Source organism: Hippopotamus amphibius, chromosome 3 (assembly GCF_030028045.1).
Source record: "Hippopotamus amphibius kiboko isolate mHipAmp2 chromosome 3, mHipAmp2.hap2, whole genome shotgun sequence".
NCBI classification, from domain to species: domain Eukaryota; kingdom Metazoa; phylum Chordata; class Mammalia; order Artiodactyla; family Hippopotamidae; genus Hippopotamus; species Hippopotamus amphibius.
Genome location: NC_080188.1, coordinates 151,922,490 through 151,941,635, shown reverse-complemented (window position 1 = coordinate 151,941,635; position 19,146 = coordinate 151,922,490). Strand labels below are relative to the sequence as shown.

At 40.2% G+C, this 19,146-nt stretch overlaps 1 protein-coding gene and 1 pseudogene across 9 annotated transcripts in view; both read right to left on the bottom strand.

The window, feature by feature from the left end:
• RGS7 (regulator of G protein signaling 7) overlaps positions 1–19,146 on the bottom strand; it is a 650,352-nt gene that overhangs the window by 232,944 nt on the left and 398,262 nt on the right. The window lies entirely within an intron of this gene.
• LOC130848004 (translationally-controlled tumor protein-like) lies at positions 7,601–12,027 on the bottom strand (annotated as a pseudogene).

Genomic DNA, 19,146 nt, shown 5'->3' with positions numbered 1-19,146 from the left:
TCTTCTGCATGTTTATAAGCACTAAAGTATGAGCTGAAAAATTCTCCGATGTTTATAATTTATGACTGCGATATCTCTAAACTTAAAGAACCACAGTTTCAAAAAGCTTTGCATGTTTCATCTCCAGGCTCTCAAGGAAGGTGCAAGATCTTCTAAATCAACCTCTTGGGAGCTGAGGAAAAGTCGTGAATTTTAATGTTACATTTTCATTTTATCTGAAATTTTAAGTTTCATTATGTTCACCTGCTCCATACTTTCTAGGCTCACTGTTCTGCTACGGCTTAGAAGACGAAATATAATGTAAAAACCATCCAATAAAACTTCTCATTTTCAGTTAGGATTTTCACCATTTTTTCTTGGTTGCTAATGGAGTAAAATATTTTCAATTACGTTAATGTTAACTTGAACAATTTAAAAACTCCAACGTACAAGACTTTAACCAATTGACCATTATGGCTTGATTTCATAAGAGATATTTCAAACCAAAGCACATGCTTTGAGGTGAGTTTGCTTTCCAGAAGGTTATTATGGCTCTGTAAATTATAGATTAACTGATTAATCATATACTGATTGACGGCACTAAGTAAAGTCAACCTCTGTTCTTTTCATGTTAGTGTCCTTAAATTTTTTGTAGATTACCATTACCACCATCTGAATTTATTTCAATTAATTTAATTAAATAAATGGCAATTACATATTTCAGAAAATTTCACTTAGATCTTTTATCCCTTTAAAAACAAGCATTTTCTTTCTTTCCAATGATTAATACTAAGATAGAATCTGCTACAAGAATCAAGTCAGATCAGAATAGGACAGTGACATGTCCTGATTCCCCATGTTTTAGTTGTCTCTAAAAATAACTGAGTTCTGTGGCTTGTGCTATACTAAGATAACTCCTATATAAACAAATTCACAAAATTTTAAAACCCAGTATGCAATTTCGTCAAGCTGTTTGTTCAGGCCATAACTGTGTCTGAATTTATTATTTAATTTATAAGGTTACTAGAAAAATGCTCATCCAAAAATGATTAACCTGGAATTTGGCAGACCTACCTCATAAGACTATAGCAGAAATCACTCATAGGGTACGAGGCAGGACAGGATAACATGGTGGATGGAAAATGATGAAAACTTGGAGCCTATATCATATCAAAGAAGGTTTAAATTCCTTAGCAAAGATTTTACACGAAAACTCATAACAACATGAAAACAAATACAGATAAGGAAATGAGATCCAGAAAGTTTAAGTGACTTTGTAACACATATCAATTTAGGGAGAGGATTGTGACTAGAATGTCCTTTTTCCATCTATGTGGCATTTATCTGAGTCTTTATATTCAAAGTGGGTTTCTTCTACAGAGCATACTGTTGGGTATTTATTTTTTTAATCCAATCTGATAACCTCTGCCTTTACCTGGTATTTTTATATTATTCACATTTAAAGTGATTATTGATATATTTGGATTAAAATCTACCATCTTTGTACCTGTTTTCTACTCATTGCATGTGTTCTTTTTTCTTTTCACCTCTTTTACTGCTTTCTGTTATTATTTTATATCATTCTATTTTATCTCCCCTTTTTATGCTTATTTTTTATTTAAAATTTTTTATTTAAAAAATTTAAAAATTATTTAAAAGTTGCCCTGGGATAGACAATATATATCTCAAAATAAATTAAATCCGCTTTCAAATTACACTACTTCATTAGCAGTGCAGGTACCATACAACAGAGAATTCCTAATTCCTCTCATCCCTAGTGACAATGTTATCATTCAGTTCATTTATCCATATGCTATAATTCTCTAACATTATTATTATTATTGCTTTAAAAAGCTGTATTTTAGATCAATTAAGAATAAGAAAATAAAAGATTTTGTTTTACCTTCATTTATTTCTTCTCTGATGCAATTTTCTGACTCATGTCATTTTACTTCTGCCTGAAGAATTTCTTTTAGCATTTCTTGCAGGGAAAGTCTGCTGGTGGTGAACTCTTTCAGTTTTTATTTCTCTGAGAAAGTCTTTATTTATATGTCATCTTTCAAGTACAAGTTAGCTAAACACAGAGTTCTAGGCAGGCAGATTTTTCTTTCCGTATTTCAAGGAGTTCACTTCTTTCTCTTCTTGATTGCATAGTTTCTGAGAAGAAGTCTGCTCTAATTCTTGTGCATTTTCCTACAGATAAGATGATTTTTATCCGTGTCTGTCTTCCTTCAAGATTTTCTCTTTGTCTTTGATTTTCTACAGCTTGAGTATAATATGCTTAAGTTTTTGTTTGTTTTCCTTTAAAAAAATCCTGCTTCACCTTCTGTTCTCTTATGTTGTCTATTTTTTCCTATTAGAGCCCTTTGTATTTTAATTACTGTTATTCTCTGTCTGATAATTCCGGTATCTGTGTTATATCTTAGTCTGGTTCTGATGTTTACTTTGTCTGTTCTGATGATTACTGTGTTTCTTTCTCGCCTTTTTGCACGCCTTGTAATTTCTGTTGAAATTTTTCATTGAAAGCCAGATGTTGTATCGGTAATAGGGACTAAGGTAAATAAGGCTTTAATGTGAGAATTTCTATTAATATGGCTAGGAGTTTAGCTGTGCTTAATGTTAATTGCAGCTATAGGATCAGAGGCTTCCAATTCCTCCAGAATCATTTTTCTGTTTGTTTGTTTTTGCTTTTGTGTTTTGTCTTCTCTCTTGATTTGAGGGCTACTCTTGGTACTAGTTTCAAGATCTGTGCCTTACTGGTCTTCAAACTGTAATACAGTGTTATGATACTGGAGGATTATTGGTGTGGTGGTAGGGTATAGCAGATAGGAACATTCTATAATTTTCTGATTACTTCTCAGTCATTTAATGGGGCTGTGGCCTCCATGTGTGCTTCTGTCCCACCTTCCTTAAGGGATGTAGATTTCTGGTTTTTTTTACCCACTTTCCCTGCTCTCTTCTCTGGGTGTTTCCAATCTATTTTCTTGAAGTGCTGCCCCCTGATGACTATGGTTTTTCTTTTCTCCTCAGGGTAGACAGTGCTGGAGTGGGGCAAAATTCCCTTATCCCAGCTATGATATAGTTCCAGAATTGCCTCTGGAAAATTCCTCCCCCCTGGAGAGAAGGCCTTTGTTGGGGAAAAGAGTCTGGGACAGTTACCTTCCCATTCCCCCTGCCAAGGCTCTGAGGATATCTTTCTCAGAACCTAACCCTGAGAACCTGGTGTGCTTTCTGAAGGGAAAGCCGGCAATGTATGAGGGCCTTACTATGACTACCAGTCTCTCGCTCTAATGCTACTCTGCCCTCAGCCTCCAGCAATTCACCGTTGTCACTATTTAAGTGTTCCTACTAATTGACAATATCTAGCATTTTCTGTTCCCCATAAGCAATACTGCCCGCCCCTTCCTGCTCTCATGTGGTACGTCCCTGGATGAAACTATCTCTACAGGTTTCAGGGTGGCAGGCAGACCTATGACCTCAGTTCTGTGATGGGTCTAAGACAGGTCACAGATTTTCAGTTTGTCCAGGTTTTTCTTATTGCAAGGATGGGAGTGATGAATCACAAGCTCTCTGTATATTGAAGGTGAAAGTAGAAGTCGCATTTCTTCTTACCTGTGAGAATCTTAGAAAATTACTAAATCTATTTTTGTGGTTGTTTTTCATCTGGTGCTCAGTCAGTGCTGATTCCATCCCTCATTATGCCAAGTGGCCAGACTGACTCAATTAAAAGGAATGAATTTATAACAGTTCACCTACTAGTTGTCTCACAAGCTGTATCTAAACAAAACAAAATAATCCAATGAATTGCTTATTCCAGGGATGTGGCCTCTCTAGTCAATAAAATATGCTTGCATACTTTCCTAGAGCTGCCATTGAAATTACCACAAACGTAGTGGCTTAAAAAAACAGGAATTTATTCTTACAGTTCTGGAGGCCATAAGTACAAAATCAGTCTGTTGGTATGGCCACCTTCTGAAGGATCTTGGGAAAAATTCTTCTTCGCTTCTTCCTGCTTCTGGTGGCTCCATCACTCCAATCTCTGCCTCCATCTTCACCTGGTCTTCTCCTCTATTTCTTCTCCTTTCTTATCTCTTATGAGGACACTTGTCATTGGATTTATGGCCCACCCAGACAAACAAGGGTCATCAAATCTCAAGGTCCTGAACTTCAGCACATCTACAGAGGCCTTTTTTCCAAATAAGTTCACATTCACAGGTTCTGGGAGTTAGGGTGTGGACATATTTTTGAGGCGTCACCATTCAATCCACTAAAATGCATTAGTTACATTGGTTGTTGCACTGAAACAACCCATCAGTTTGGTCAAAGGATTAATCTTAAATTTTTATATAAAGTTCTAGATTTCCCTAGAAGAACAGAGTGGGATGTTTTCTATTTCTTTGTACAATATAATAGATCCCACGATATAATCATCAGGGCTAAATACTCAAAGAAACATGATAAACCATATCAAATTACAGTTTTTCTTCCAGAGTGGATCACAATATTTTATCTTCAGAAGCTATTTTGGATCATTCCTTTGAATAGAGAAGAAGAAAATAATATGGTTCTTATGTTGTAAATGGGAAATTTACATAGAAGGGTAATTCAGTGAATGTTTACAGTTTAGTTAGAAATGCTGACAGAAAGACTTGCAGTGTTGGTAGACCTCCTTATTAGTGCTGTCAAATAGCTGCATTGCCTTATCTTCTTTCACAAATTTCAATCTAGGCTCGAGAAACAAAGAAGTTCTATTTTGCTTGCATCAGTAGCAATGAACAATTTACACTTATCTGTCCTCCCCTGTAACACTACACAGCTGCTTGGAAGTCCTCATTCTACTGTGATAAGCAGGTTTGCTATTTTATTTCTCACTGGTTCAGTGCACATGCCAGGGGTGAGGCACAGAACTGAGTAAAAACAGAAGAGCAAAGAAACAATAACATTCCATTTCTAAATAAACAAAAAAGCTTGTTTCAAAATACAGTGTACTATCTTAATTTTCAAGGTCTGTAATTTGTTATCAAAATGTTTAAATATACTTTTGGGTATAATGCTTTAGCTTCACTTTTCAGTATATACATATCATTTGGATAGCAAACACACCTCTGACTGGTGCAGAGCAATGCAAAATTGCAGAGCTTACTTGAAGGATGGATTTCAAGACCATTTATCCAATTTCAAAAACAGTTTTATATTCTCTAGCTGTAGCTTTTTAAATTATACAGAGAAAAAAGGAGATGGAGGATAGACTATTAGCTGGGATTGAATGTCTTTTTCTTTACTATTAAAAATCTATGTGGAAACATTCCTAATGGATATGATAATATTCCAGTTTTGTGTCTTACAAAAAGCTAATTAGTTTCCATTATCAAATAATCATTAATCACTTGGTGTCCCACCTCCATCACCCTAGTTTACTTTTTAATACACAAGCATGTGCTTTGTTCAACCTGAGAAAAATGGTGGGAAAGGATAAGAAACTGAACACCTGGCATTCCTAAGGTAGGGATGGGTGATAGTCAGTGATAACAGAGGTGGCCAGTTACCTCTTGGGTTCTCTCTGAACACTGCATGTTACGCTGTGCTCTTTAAGGCAGCAGTTTTTGATGCAGAACAGGGACCTAAGAGAACTATATTAGCTATCACTTATTGAGAACTGATTACATGCAAGGCTTGTAATACTCAAGACCTCAATAATCCTCACAATCGCCCTATTAGATAGACATTTTCAACCTCATACAATGTATGGTAAAAGTGAGATTTAAAAGGTTAAGTAACTTGCCCATGCCCTCATTAAGTAAGAATTTATGGGCAGGTCTGTTTGACTCCAAATCCTATTCTCTAAACTATGGATGTTCTACCTATCATGAATAATAACTAATACTCTTTGAGCATTTATGGCATTGTTTTCAGTACTTTACATTTTACTCATTTGGTTTTATTTATTTAATGATTATAACAACCTATATAAGGATGTAAGTGATAACCAAGATGGCCATAGCATTCTCTTCAGCTTGAATAAACTGTAGATGCTTCCTGACTCTTGGCCCCTGACCTCCCTTTTCTTAAAACGTTTACTTTAGAAAACTTGTAATTGAAATTCCTTCTCTGCTCCTCTGAGGCACATTTTTTTTAAACACCTCTTGCCTGTTTTACAACCTAGGACTCTTTCCCAAGGACCTGGGAGCCATCCCCTTTATATGAAATCATCATGGAGGACAGCACCCCTAAATCCCTGTCTCTGTAGGAGGACAGGAGCCTAATCTTAGTGAGCATCTTGCTCCAAAGTTGTAGAATCACCTCCCGTCACAAAGATATGGGAAAGATTACCTTCTCTTTGAGTAAGGCCAACTGGAAAATACAGATGGCCTATGATCTCCCCCACTCAGCTCTTAAAAACTCTCCTATGCTTTGTTTCAGTGGAGTTGAATTCAGATTGCTTTCTGGTTTCTCTCCCCTATTGCAATAGTCTTGAAGAAAGCTTTCCTTGGTTGTTTGAGTTTGTCCAGTGCAATTTTTGCTCTGACGATGCTTTCTATCACCATTTTAAAGATGAGAATACTGATGCAGAAAGATGAAGTGATTTACCCAAGGTTACACTACTGGTAGAGATAGGACTAGAACCCTGGCCTTCTAGTTTTAGAGGCCATGTCTGAATCATTTTACTCCAAAGGGCTATGGGGAAGTTTGAGAAGCCCAGCACCTATACATAATAGATGCTCAAAAGCTAAAAGCTGTGCTTATACAGGGGAAGAAGGAAAATATGACTCAAGTCAAGCAAATCTGGGTCCAGGCAGTAGCTCTTAGTAACCTTGCAGACTTGGGTGATCACAGTAATAGTTCCAGAGGTTTGTGCTTATTCTGGTTCCTTATGGCTGAATACAAGTGCTCTCATTGCTTAGATTGGTTTTACTGCCACTCTTGACCATCCAGTGGGAAGCACAAACACCACTGAGGAATGATGGGCAGTGTATCTGTAAATTTTTCAGTGATATCTCACTATATTACTGCTAAGGTAAAGAAATAAAGGTGAATTGACCAGTTTAAAGACAATCTAATCAAGTCTAAATGCCATTTGATAAGTTTAACAATGCCACATGGAAGACTAAATTATGAAGGGCAAGGTCAAATATAGTCAAGAAACTAAGACATGTACACAGAAAACAAAAGAAATTATGGAGAGAGATGTATTCTCAAAGGGGGAGGGGAGTGATCAAGGTGGAGGAGGAGCAGGATGTGGAGCTCATCTCCTCTCACAAATACATCAAAAATAAATCTAGGGCTTCCTAGGTGGCGCAGTGGTTGAGAATCCGCCTGCCAATGCAGGGGACACGGGTTCGATTCCTGCTCCAGGAAGATCCCACATGCCGCGGAGCAGCTAAGCCCATGTGCCACAATTATTGAGCCTGCGCTTTAGGGCCCGTGAGCCACAACTATTGAGCCCATGTGCCGCAACTACTGAAGCCCACATGCCTAGAGCCCATGCTCCGCAACAAGAGAAGCCACGGCAATGAGGATCCCGTGCACCACAACAAAGAGTAGCCCCCACTCGCCGCAACTAGAGAAAGCCTGTGTACAGCAATGAAGACCCAACACAGACAATAAAAAAAAAAAAAAAAAACTACAAGTGGAACGATTTGCAAAGAACATCTACTAAATGCTGGCGGAAGGCCTCAGACATCTGAAAGGGCAAGAAAATTTCCATGTAACCAGGTAGAACAAAATAAAAATGAAAAAGAGAGAGAGAGAGAAAGGAATCAGGATGGGACCTGCACAGAGGGGGAGCATTGGAGCCTCATAGGAGAGTGCAACTTGTTTGTGGTAGGCAAATGGAGAGTGACCTGCACAGACAGTCAGTACCACCTCCCTGTGCTCCCCAACCTGAGACATTCATCTGCTGGTGTGGGCAGGGGCTGGGTGCTGACTTCGGAGGTCAGACCCAGAAAGAAGACTGGGATTGACTGTGTGGAGAGATCCTGAAGAGGCTGGAGTGTCACAACTGAGGGTGTACTTCGAAGAAGCTTGGGCCTGCCAGACAGGCAAAGTGCCATCACTTGGGGGGTGGGGGGGTGGCACGTGAGGAGAGGGGTGGGGCCTCCATAAAAGCTTCTTTTCTGTGCATGCTCTCAGGCAATAAGACACCAATTGCTTGAGCTCTGGGGGTGGGCATGAGCTGCAGCCACCATAGTGGGCTCCAGTGGGGATCTTTCTTGTCCTTTTAGGTGTGCAAGGTCCTTTGCTAGTTCAGCATGTGCTCTTTGAGAATTGTTTCATTTGTAGATGTATTCTTTTTTTATTTTTTTGAGTTTAAATGCATTTTATTTTAGACAACCCACATGACATGTTTTTCTTTCTCAAAAACAATGCTTCAGGGGAGAAAAGATGGCAGCGAAGTAGAGGGACGTGGAGTGAATCCCTCTCCACAGATGCATTGGGAATGCAAGGAAGGACGCAGTAATTCCCACAGAGAACCAGCTGAACACCAGCAGACGGCCTCGGACACCAGAAAGGACCGCAGGGAGCCCGACATGGCCGGTAGGGAGGCATCTACGAGGGCTCAAAGAGGGTGAAGCGGCGGAGCTGTGGCAGATGGGAGGGAGTGAGAAACATACGGAGGTTCCACAGCGCAGCTCAGCATTTCCGGACTGAGACGTCGATCCGCGGCTGAACGGAGGGCCCGGGAGCGGGAGCGTGGGAACCGAAGAGCTGGTTCAGGCAGAAGGTGGTACACTCCCAAACTCATTCTACGAGGCTACCATCACCCTGATACCAAAACCAGGCAAAGACGTCACAAAAAAAGAAAACTACAGACCAATATCACTGATGAATATAGATGCAAAAATCCTCAACAAAATACTAGCTAACAGACTCCAAAGGCACATTAAAAAAATCATACACCATGATCAAGTGGGGTTTATCCCTGGGATGCAAGGATTCTTCAATATACGCAAATCAATCAACGTGATACATCATCTCAACAAATTGAAGGATAAAAACCACATGATCATTTCAATAGATGCAGAAAAAGCTTTTGACAAAGTTCAACATCCATTTATGATAAAAACTCTGCAGAAAATGGGCATAGAAGGAAATTACCTCAACATAATAAAAGCCATATATGAAAAACCAAAAGCCAACATCGTTCTCAATGGGGAAAAACTGGAAGAATTCCCTCTAAGAACAGGAACAAGACAAGGGTGTCCACTCTCACCACTATTATTCAACATAGTTTTGGAAGTTTTAGCCACAGCAATCAGAGAAGAAAAAGAAATCAAAGGAATACAAATTGGAAAAGAAGAAGTAAAATTGTCACTCTTTGCAGATGACATGATATTATATATAGAAAACCCTAAAGACTCTACCAGAAAACTGCTAGCACTCATTGATGAGTTTAGTAAAGTAGCAGGATACAAAATTAATGCACAGAAATCTCTTGCATTCCTATACACTAACAACGGAAGAGCTGAAAGAGAAATTAAGGAAACTCTCTGATTCACCATTGCAACAAAAAGAATAAAATACCTAGGAATAAACCTGCCTAAGGAGGCAAAAGATCTGTACGCAGAAAACTTTAAGACATTGATGAAAGAAATCAAAGACGACACAAACAGATGGAGGGACATACCATGTTCCTGGATTGGAAGAATCAACATCGTGAAAATGACTGTACTACCCAAAGCAATTTACAGATTCAATGCAATCCCGATCAAATTACCAATGGCATTTTTCACAGAACTAGAGCAAGAAATCTTACGATTTGTATGGAAACGCAGAAGACCCTGAATAGCCAAAGCAATCTTGAGAAGGAAAGATGGAGTTGGTGGAATCAGGCTTCCTGACTTCAAACTATACTACAAGGCCATAGTGATCAAGACAGTATGGTACTGGCACAAAAATAGAAAGGAAGATCAATGGAATAGAATAGAGAACTCAGATGTAAGCCCAAACACATATGGGCACCTTATCTTTGACAAAGGAGGCACGAATATACAATGGAAAAAAGACAGCCTCTTCAATAAGTGGTGCTGGGAAAATTGGACAGCAACATGTAAAAGAATGAAATTAGAACACTTCCTAACACCATACACAGAAATAAACTCCAAATGGATTAAAGACCTACATGTAAGGCCAGATACTATAAAACTCATGGAGGAAAACATAGGCAGAACACTCTATGACATCCATCAAAGCAAGATCCTTTTTGACCCACCTCCTAGAATCATGGAAATAAAATCAAGAATAAACAAATGGGACCTCATGAAACTTAAAAGCTTTTGCACAGCGAAGGAAACCATAAACAAGACTAAAAGGCAACCCTCAGAATGGGAAAAAATTATTGCCTATGAAACAATGGACAAAGGATTAACCTCCAAAATATACAAGCAGCTCATGCAGCTTAATACCAAAAAAGCAAATAACCCAATCCACAAATGGGCAGAAGACCTAAATAGACATTTCTCCAAAGAAGACATACAGATGGCCAACAAACTCATGAAAAGATGCTCAACATCACTAATCATCAGAGAAATGCAAGTCAAAGCCACAATGAGGTATCACCTCACACCAATCAGAATGGCCATCATCACAAAATCTGGAAACAACAAATGTTGGAGAAGGTGTGGAGAAAAGGGAACTCTCTTGAATTGTTGGTGGGACTGTAAGTTGGTACAGCCACTATGGAAAACAATTTGGAGGTTCCTTAAAAAACTACAAATAGAACTACCATATGATCCAGTAATCCCACTCCTGGGCATATACCCAAAGAAAACCATAATCCCAAAAGAAGCTTGTACCATCATGTTTATTGCAGCACTATTTACAATAGCCAGGACATGGAAGCAACCTAAATGCCCATCAACAAATGAATGGATAAAGAAGATGTGGCACATATACACAATGGAATATCACTCAGCTATAAAAAGGGATGAGATGGAGCTATACGTAATGAGGTGGATAGAACTACAGTCTGTAATACAGAGTGAAGTAAGTCAGAAAAAGAAGGACAAATATTGTATGCTAACTCACATATACGGAATCTAAAAATGGTACTGATGAACTCAGTGACAAGAACAAGGACGCAGATACAGAAAATGGACTGGAGAACTCGAGGTATGGGAGGGGGCGGGGGGTGAAGGGGAAACTGAGACGAAGCGAGAGAGTAGCACAGACATATATATACTACCAACTGTAAAATATATAGTCAGTGAGAAGTTGTTGTATAACAAAGGGTGTGCAACTCGAGGATAGAAGATGCCTTAGAGGACTGAGGCGGGGAGGGTGGGGGGGATTTGAGGGGGGGGAGTCAAGGAAGGGAGGGAATACGGGTATATGTATATAAAAACAGATGATTGAACTTGGTGTACCCCCCCCCAAAAAAAATGCCTCCACTCCAAACAAATCAACGTCAAAATGAAGAGCCCAAGATGACATCAGTCCCATTTGTCTAAGTCCTGGTGTTGTGCGCATGAAAAGCAGCAACCAGCCAGTTATGACGAGCAGGTGATAGATCCAAAGTAACAGCCAAATTTGCTGAAATTTTTCCATTTCTAAACCATCCTTAAAGAAAATCATATATGGGGTCACACCATCCTCATGGTAGTCCAGCAGAGCAACCATGCCATCTGGATTCATGTTTTCACCAATAAAGAAATGATAGCTTTTGAAATTAGCAAGGATGTACTTGATTTGTTCTGCAGTCTCTGTCATAAAAGATTTTACTCTTTCTGGTCTCTGTTCTTCAATATTCCCTTTGATTGACTTCATGTAATCTTTGATGTACTTCTTGTAGGCTTCTTTTGTGAAGCTGGTTTTCTACAAGTGATGGTTCATGACATTATTGACACCAGTGACTACTGTGCTTTCGGTACCTTCATCCTCAGGGCCTTTAGTGGAGGCATTTCCACCAATGAGTGAGTCATCAATGTTACCCCCTGTCCTACTGACCATCTTCCCCTCCACCTCCAGACACAGACCATCCTTGACCTCCTGGATCTTGTAGATATCGGAGAACATCTCATCATGGCTGATGAGGTCCCAGTAGATGATCATGATGGCAACTGGAGGGAGACGACAGTGGTGCTACCTTACTAGGAGCCCAGAGCTCAGAGTGAGTGCGGTTCAGCCAGAGCGGCGCTCAGGCATAGGGGCAGTGGGCAGAAAAGCTGTAGATGTATTCTTGATGTGTTTGTGGAGAGAGATGAACTCCACATCCTCCTACTCCTCCACCATCTTATGAGACCTCTCTCATCACTTTAAATCTATCATGTCACTCCCTTCTGGCCTGCAGAGTTTCTGCTGAAAAATCAGTTGGTATCCTTACGGAGATTCCCTTGTATGTCATTTGTTGCTTCTCCCTTGTTGCTTTTAATATTTTGTCTTTTTTCCTTTTGTTTTTGTCAGTTTGATTAATATGTGTCTTGGCATATTCCTCCTTTTGTTTATCCTCTGTGGGACCTTCTGCGCTTCCTGGACTTGAGTGAGTGTTTCTTTTCCCATTGGGGAAGTTTCTGACTATAATCTCTTCAAATATTTTCTCAGTCCCTTTCTCCCTCTCTTCTCCTTCTGGGACTAGTATAACGCAAATGGTGGTGTATTTAATGTTTTCCCAGAGGTCACTGAGACCATCCTTATTTCCTTCACACTTTTTTCTTTATTCTGTTCCACAGCAGTGATTTACACTACTCTGTCTTCCTGCTCACTTAATTGTTCTTCTGCCTCATTTATTATGCTATTGATTTCTTCTCTTGTATTTTTCATTTCAGTTATTGTTTTGTTCATCTCTTTTTGTTTGTTCTTTAGTTCTTCTAGCTTCTTGTTAAACTTTCTTTTGTCTTCTTGATCTGTGCCTCCATTCTTTTCCCAAGATCTTGGATCATCTTTACTATCATTATTCTGAATTCTTTTTCAGGAATATTGCCTATCTCCACTTCACTTAGTTGTTCTTCTGGGGTTTTATCTTGTTCTTTCATCTTGAACATATTTCTTTGCTGTGTCATTTTGTCTAACTTCCTGTTTTTGTGCTCTTCTTTCCACAGGCTGCTGGGTCATAGCTCCTCTTGCTTCTGGTGTCTTGCCCCTGGTGGGTGAGGCTGGTGCAGGGACTTGCATAGGCTTCCTGGTGGGAGAGACTGGTGCCTGCCCACTGGTGAATGGAACTAGGTCTTGTCCCTCTAGTGGTCAGGATTGTGTCAAGGGGTGTGTTTAGCAGTGACTATGAGCTCAATACAACTTTAGGGGGCCTGTTTGCAGATGAGTGGGGCTGTGTTCACCCTGCCTGTTGTTTGGCCTGAGGCGTGCCACCACTAGAGCCTGAAGGCTGTTGGGTGGGGCCAGGTCTCAGTGCCCAAAGCGCAACCTCCAGGAGAGCTCACACTGGTCAATATTCCCTGGGGCCTCTGCCACCAGTGTCCTTGCCCCCACAGTGAGCCACAGGCAGCCCTTGTCTCCCTAGGAGACCCTCCAAGACCTGCCAGTAGGTCTAGCACAGGCTCCTATGAAGTCTCACTGCTTTGTGTTTGGTCCCAGTGCATGTGAAACCTTGCTTGCACCCTCCAAGAGTGAAGTCTCTGTTTCCCCTGATCCTCTGGAGCTCCTGCACTCAAGCCCAGCTGGTCTTCTTAGCCAAATGCTCTGGTGGCTTCTCTTCCTGATGCCAGACCCTCAGGTTGGGGAGCCTAACATGAAACAAAGAAAGGTAAAAGAAAGAAGAGAGGAAGCAAGATGGGACCTGTGCCCCTAGGGTCAAAGAGGATCCTTCATCTAGGGAAACCCCTCACCAGCAAGGAGATTAGGTGGGAAAGAAGGGGAGATTCAGGGGCTCAGAGGAGAGCACAGCAACCAGTGTGTGGCAGGCAGGACAGTTCAGGACTGCCACAGCCCTATGTGCACCATCCAAAAATGGGTGTCCACAGTGCATACAGGAACTGGGTGCTGGAACGTGGGGTCTAGAGAGCAGACCTGGGGAGGGGACTGATGTTGGCTGAGGGGAGACAGCCTGAAGGGACAGGAGTGCAGAGCTCCACAACTGGGAATGGTTGTGGAGGAAGCCCAGACTGTCATAGAAGCAAAGTGCCATTTTGAGTGGTGAGCAAAGCGGAGGGCTGCCATTGCAGCCTCTCTCCTCGTTCGCCATTCCCTGCTTTCACAAGCACTGTGGAGAGCCCCTGCCAGAGCAGGCTCATTCACCCATGGTCATTGCCTCCTCCACCCCCTCCCTGTCTGGGTGGCTTGCTAGCCCCATATGTTGTCTTAGCACCCTCCAGCCTGGGCCACCCACTCTCCCTGATCACCACCTCGGCTCCCTTCCACCTGATGGGCTCGTGTGCTCAAGCAGCCTCAGAAGCAGACGCCAGTGGGAGGAACACATGTAGAGGTGCGTCTGAAACCATAGCTGAGCCCCAGGGGCCATGTGACTAAAAAAGAAGAGCTGAAATCTCTCCTTGTGGCTGCACGAACAGCAGAGCTATACCTCCGCTGATGGCTTCTTAAATTCAGCACCTGCAGAACATCCAAAGAGACAACAAATGCTCCTGCAGCTGAGACAGGTCTGGCTTTAGCAGCTGTGGGCTTTCTGGGCACATACATGCAGGGGTTCGACAAGGTCAATCTGAGTTGCCTTCATACCTCTCATAGCAGCTCCAGGTACATGATTAATGCAATCCTGGGAGCTGACCTCAGTGGATCTACACCACTGGCCTGGTGAAAATAATGCCTGAGAGTCACCAAGGCCAACTCCCAGCATACCCACAATTAAGGTGGGACTGAGAGCAATGCAACCAACAGTGTATTTTGTGATCTAGCACAACCGGCAAAAGGGGACACAACAGAGCACATTTACAGGTGAACAGTTCCAAGGGAGGAATACTCACTGGCTTCTTTCCCAGTGGGAATGCTCCAATCACACCTCCCTCACAACTCAGATCAGAAGCACAGTTGAGAAACAGATCTGGGGGCCTCTATTCTAACAACTAGGGAGCAGACTCCACCTCTGACAGTGCAGTGACAACCACAGAGGAAAAGGGAGGCCCCATTCAATATCCAGGGCAGGCTCTGATCACCATGGCAGTCAAACCCACTATCAAGGAGATAACGGCCAGCATACACTGAGGAAAGAGGTGGCAGTCATTCATATTAAAAACAGTCCACACATACACACTACACCCACACAGGCTACACAGGGATATTCTCATATAAAAAAAAGCCCTCCAAGAAAGTCTGAAGTTCTGACATTAAGAGGAAGAACCCCCAGAGCATTCAGCCTTGAAGGCCAGCAGAGTTTGAGTGCAGGAGCTCCATAGGGCTGGGGGAAGCAGAGACTCCACTTGTGGAGGATGCACACAAGGTCTCACATGCACTGTGACCCAGCACAAAAGAGGCAGACACCAGAAGCAACAGGAACTATGATCCTTCAAACTGTGGAAAAGAAGCCACAAACCCAGTAAGGTAGACAAAATGAAATGACAAAGAAATATGTTACAGACAAAGGAACAAGATAAAAACCTACAGGAACAACTAAATGAAGAGGAGATAAGAAGTCTACCCGAAAAAGAATTCAGAGCAATGATAATAAAGATGATCCAAGATCTCAGAAAAAGAATGGAGAAACAGATTGAGAAGATACAAGACATGTTTAACACAGACCTAGAAGAACTAAAGAACAAACAAACAGAGATGAACAATACAATAAGCAAAATGAAAACTACACTAGGAGGAATCAACAGCAGAATAACTGAGGCAGAAGAATGGATTAAGTGAGCTGGAAGATAGAATGGTGGAAATCACTGCCCCAGAACAAAATAAAGAAAAAAGAATGAAAAGAAATGAGGACAATCTCAGAGACCTGTGGGACAAACATTAAATGCGCCAAGATTTGAATTATAGGGGTTCCAGAAGAAGAAGAGAAAGAGAAAGAGAAAGAGCCTGAGAAACTATTTGAAAGAGATTATAGTCGAAAACTTCCCTAACATGGGAAAGGAAATAGTCACCCAAGTCCCAAGTGCAGAGTCCCATACAGTATAAACCCAATGAGGAGCACACTGAGATACATATTAATCAAACCAAAAATTACTAAATACAAAAAATATTAAAAGCAGCAAATAACATACAAAGGAATCTCCATAAGGTTATCAGCTGAATTTTCAGCAGAAATCCTGCAGGCCAGAAGGGAATGGCATGACATATTTAAAGCGATGAAAGAGAAAAACTTACAACCAGGAATAATCTACCCAGGAAGGCTCTCATCATATTCAACAGAGAAATCAAAAGCTTTAGAGACAAGCAAAAGCTAAGAGAATTTAGCACCACCAAATCAGCTTTACAACAAATACTAAAGGAACTTCTCTAGGCAGGGGAGGAAAAAAAGAAAAAGAAAAAAGAAAAAGAAAGAAAAAAAAAGAAAAAAAGGAGGCTATGACTAGAAACAAGAAAACCATGAATGGGAAAGCTCACTGGTAAAAGCAAACATACAGTACAGTCAGGAACTCATCCATACACAAATACAATATCAAAACCAGCAACAATGAGAAGAGGAGAGTACAAATGAAGAAAATGGGAATTGCGTTTGAAATTAAGAGACCAGCAACTTAAAACAACCTTGTTTATATATATACTGCTATATCAAAACTTCATGGGAAATGCAAACCAAAAAATTAAAATAGATACACACACACAAAAGAAAAAGCAACCCAAACAGAACACGAACAATGAACATCAAATTACAAGAGAAGAGAACAAAAGAGGAAGGGAAGAAAAAAGACCTACAAAAGCAAACCCCAAATAATTAAGAAAATGGCAATTGGAACATACATGTGATAATTACATTAAATGTTCCAACTAAAATACTAAGACTGGATGAATGGATACAAAAACAAAATCCATATATATGCTATCTACAAGGGACCCACTTAAGACCTAGGGACACATACAGACTGAAAGTGAGGGGATGGAAAAAAATATTCCATGCAAATAAAATTCAAAAAACACTCTGCAGTAGCAATACCCATATCAGACAAAATACAAAGGTGAATCAAAAATTATCTGCACTCCAGTTATATTAAAACTTCTGTTGGCCACACTGTCTTATCAGTGCTCTCTGTTCAAGGCTACTGTCTCCCCAGTTACTGCTGTACAGGTATGAATGTGTTACAGCAGTTCATTTGTAACTGTGCTATGAGCAAAAATGGATGCCCTACTTGTGACTTGCACAAAAGAAGAGCAGTGTGCAATGATTCGTTTTGTGTGGTCTGAGGGTGTACCTGGAGCCATTATTTATTGAAAACTTTGTGCATAGTATGGAGAAAGTGTTTTGTCACAAAGAAGTGTGTATGAATGGATAGAGAAGTTCAAGGAAGGTCACATGAGTGTTAGCCATCAAGAAAGAGCCGGACGCCCATCCATGTCCATGGGTGATGACAATATTAAGCATACGAGTGAAATGATTCTGTCGAACAGACAAGTAATAGTGCATTATGTGGCAAATCATTTGCAAATCAGCCATGGCTCTGCCTATGAAATAATCCATGACAGACTTAGGTTTTGAAAAGTTTATGCTGAAGCCTAAACTTTGGATTAGACGCAGAGGACTGCTACCCAAGGGCATTGTGATCTTGCATGACAATACACGTCTGCACACTTCTGTCCACACTGTCAACACTCTGCATAAACTTGGTTTTGAGGTGTTAAAACATCCTCCTTATAGTTCTGATCTTGCTCCATCAGACTCTCAGCTGTTTGGTCCCTTGAAATCAGCCCTAAGAGGACAAAGATTCACTTCTGGTGAAGATGTGAAGACAACAGTGCATTGATGGCTCGCAGCTCAGACTAAAACATTTTTTAATGAGGGAATACAAAACTTGTTGACAGATGGACAAAGTGTATTGAAGAGCAAAGAGATTATGTCAAAAAATGATGTATTTGTCTTTTCTAAAAGTTAAAAAAATAAATTCTACAGCCAGAGGGTGGATAATTTCTGACTCACCCTCCTAGACTTTAAAATAAAGACTATTACAGGAAACAAGGAAAGACACTACATGATGATCAAGGGATCGATCCAAGAAGAAGACATAACAACTCAGTATATAAGGCAAATGATGTCAGCCATAAAAGGGGAAATTGGCAGTAACAAAATAATAGTGGGGGACTTAATACCCCACTTACACCAATGGACAGGTCATCCAAACAGAAAATTAGTAAGAAAACAAGTTTTAAATGACAACTCAGACCAGACAGACTTAACTGATATTTATAGGACAGTCCATCTTAAAGCAGCAGGATACACTTTCTTCCCAAGTGCACATGGAACATTCTCCAGGATAGATCACATCTTGGGTCACAAATCAAGCCTTGGCAAGTTTAAGAAAACTGAAATCATATCAAGCATCTTTTCCAATCACAATGCTATGAGATTAGAAATCAATTACAGGAAAAAAAACTGTAGAAAAAACAAACACAACGAGGCTAAACAATGTTACTAACAACCAGTATATCACTGAAGAAATCAAAGAGGAAATAAAAAAATAGAGACACATAACAAAGTACGCACAATGATCCAAAACCTATCAGACACAGCAAAAATAGATGTAAGAGGGAAGTTTATAGCAATACAATCTTACCTCAGGAAACAAAAATCTCAATTTAAACAACCTAACCTTATACCTAAAGGAACTAGAGAATGAAGAACAAACGAAAACCAAAGTTAATATAAGGAAAGAAATCATAAAGATCATAGTAGAAATAAGTGAAATAGAAACAAAGAAAACAATAGCAAAGATCAATGAAACTAAAAGCTTGTTCTTTGAGAAGGTAAACAAAATTGATAAATCTTTAGCCAGAGTCATCAAGAAAAAATGGAGAGGACACATCAATAAAATTAGAAATAATAAATAAGTTACAACTGACAACACAGAAATGCAGGGGATCATAACAGACTACTGCAATCAACTATATGCCAATAAAATGGACAACCTAGAAGAAATGAACAAATTTTTAGAAAGGTACAACCTTCCAAGACTGAACCAGAAGAAATAGAAAATATGAACAGACCAATAACAAGTACTGAAATTGAAAATGTGATTAAAAATCTTCCAACAAACAAAAGTCCAGGATCAGATGGCTTCGCAGGTGAATTCTATGAAATATTTAGAGAAGAATTAATATCTATCCTTCTCAAAC